Source organism: Panthera uncia, chromosome B4, assembly GCF_023721935.1.
Source record: "Panthera uncia isolate 11264 chromosome B4, Puncia_PCG_1.0, whole genome shotgun sequence".
Taxonomy (NCBI): domain Eukaryota; kingdom Metazoa; phylum Chordata; class Mammalia; order Carnivora; family Felidae; genus Panthera; species Panthera uncia.
In genome coordinates, this window is record NC_064809.1 from 89,920,520 (window position 1) to 89,923,067 (window position 2,548).

Sequence of the window (2,548 nt, forward strand, 5' to 3'; positions counted from 1 at the left end):
GAAACAATGAGAATGTAATGTGGAAAAGTTCTTGCCACCCTGTAAGGGAAAGAAATAGTCTGCCTGCTGCTGAGGGGTGGAACCAGGAGAGCTGTGGCTTTCTCCCTCCCTAGCCTAGAGGTGAATTTCAGAGGAGAACACAACAGTAGAAGCAACCAGATATGTTTAGGAGAATTCCAGGTCAGGAGTCTGTAGCTGGCTTCCTCAGGTGAAGACTGAAAACATTTTCAATGCCTCCCAAAGAAAGCCGTGGTTAATACAGCATCACAGACTTTAGGCTATAGAAATGGTAGAGTAGAAGGCTGAGGGAGGGCCCTAGATTTGTGGGTCGGAAGGCAGCCTCCCAGTGTCCAGCACAGTCTGACTTCATGCAAAGAAAGTATCTAACTGAGAGGTCCTGAGCCTACAAGAAGATAGCATAAATAGAGAAGAGACGATGATAACCAAACAGGCTTCATTTGGGGCAGGCCATAGAGAATAGGCACTTTGGAATAAGAGTCAGGGGAAAGGTCATGTTCATCATCAATGGCTGCCAGTGGATGACCCAAAACACTAGGTAGGACCAACTATACCTCAGTCAGGAAGCCAAAACTGTACCATAGTGAAGGAAGTGAGATTGGACACGAGGGTATAGAGACCCTGGGTTAAGAAATCTCAGTTGGAAAAAAAAAGTCTCAGTTGGGTTAAGAAGTCACAATTGACATCAACCATACGTCATAGAAGACCAGGCCCTCCATCCCAAATGCAGCCATGACATATAAATGTTTCTTGTATGGCCTGATGCCATTTTGGAAAGCAAGACAGCATAGAAGAGAAGAGAGAGAAAACCCCTGAGGAAATAAACAAATATCCAGAAGAGACCTTTACAAACCTTGAGGCTGAGATACCATCATTTGCAAGGTGAATTTGTATGTGTTTCTATTTTAATTTCCTATGGCTGTTGTAACAAAGTAAAACTAACTGTGTGGTTCAAAACAACAGTAATTTATTCTCCCATGGCTGGCTAGAAGTTCAAAATCAAGGTGTTGGTAGTACCACGTCCTCTCTGAAGACTCTGGGGAAGAATCTGTTCTATGCCATTCTCTTAGCTTCTACTGCTGCCGATAACCCTGCAGGTAATACTCTGCTTCTTTACAGAAAAAAATCTTGTACCTCTGATCTACATTGATGGGGGAGAAAAAGGGAGAAAGATAAAGTGATGGATATGAATGCATGGAGAAATCTCCAGGAAGTTCATATTTAAAGGACTCTTGAAAAAATGAAAAAAGAAATACGACGCAAAGGCAGAAGGAGGAGGAGGAGGACAAGAAGAAGAGGAGGAGGAGGAGGAGGGGAAGGAAGAGGTAGAGGTGAAAGGAGGAGGGGGAGGAGGGGAATTTGTGGAGGAGGAAGAAGGGGAAATAACTGGGAGGAGTACCAAGGAATATATGGAAATGTCAGTGAAGCTAAAAGTTCACAAGATACTGAGGCTTGTGAAAATTATGAATAGCAAAAAAAAAAAAAAAAGACTTGTAAGTTAAGGAAACAAGAATGGGGTACACAGCTACACCTTGGGGTGAGTGGCACAATGCTACTGAATAGAAAAAAATTAAATTCAGCTACAGAACGCTCTTTACTAACTTTACTTTTACTAACTTTAAAGGCGTTTCCATTTTCTTTCTATGAAGATTTATCATCGCTTGGAAAGGACAAAATAAATAGTAACAAGAAGCAAGGGAGATCAAGAGAGTAAAGTAGCAAAGAAATACCCATCTGGTCAAGTTTATCTCAAGGCCTGGGTGAACAATATCTCAAAAAGATACCATCATATCTATCCATCAAAGAACTGTGGATGATTACTAAGTGGCTATTGATCATCTTCAGGAATTTTGAGAGAACTGAAGGGTGCTTAAAATATTGGAAAATAAAGTCTCAAATTAAAAAGAAAAAAAAAAAAGAATCTGCAAGCTATTGAGTTGAGAGCATGCTATAACTCCCAGTGAGACTCTAGGATGAACTGTTGAGTCTTTACGAACTGAGAAAGGAAACTTGTGATCAGGAGGAGAGCAGGTTTACTAGAAAAATCAGGCCATACAAACTTCGTATCATTTTTAGATAGGATCATAATATATATATTGATTTTAGAGAATCCTTGACAAGCTCTCTTATAGTACCCTTAGTAGGAAAAGATTTAGAAGGAATGATGTTTGCACATCAAGAAATATTGTCAGTGTAGTTATGTGGATTTATAATTAGAGTAATCGATTAATGATATTTCCCAAAGTGCTGACTAATGAGTTGATGCCAAGTTATGGAGAATTCTCCAGGAGGATGTTAGGGTCTTATTCTCTAATTTGTATGAATGATTTGGTTAAGGACGTTGCTGACACGATGCCTAAATTTGCAGAAACTGGGTAGTACAAGGGGTAGGTAGCATGTCTTACGGTAAAACCAAGATCCAAAAATATCTTCAGAAATGGACGCAAAATTCTACAAGTAGGTCCCAAACAAAACCAAGCAAACATGAACGATGCAACCGAACCCAAACCGGCAAAACAAAGCTGCGGTT

At 40.3% G+C, this 2,548-nt stretch overlaps 1 long non-coding RNA gene across 1 annotated transcript; it reads left to right on the forward strand.

Annotated features, from left to right (window-relative positions):
* Nucleotides 1-407: 407 nt before the first annotated feature.
* Nucleotides 408-1,606, forward strand: LOC125920281 (uncharacterized). The gene is made up of 2 exons (XR_007456997.1): nucleotides 408-900; nucleotides 1,138-1,606. It is a non-coding gene; the product is annotated as an uncharacterized LOC125920281 (long non-coding RNA).
* The last annotated feature ends 942 nt before the right edge of the window (nucleotides 1,607-2,548 follow it).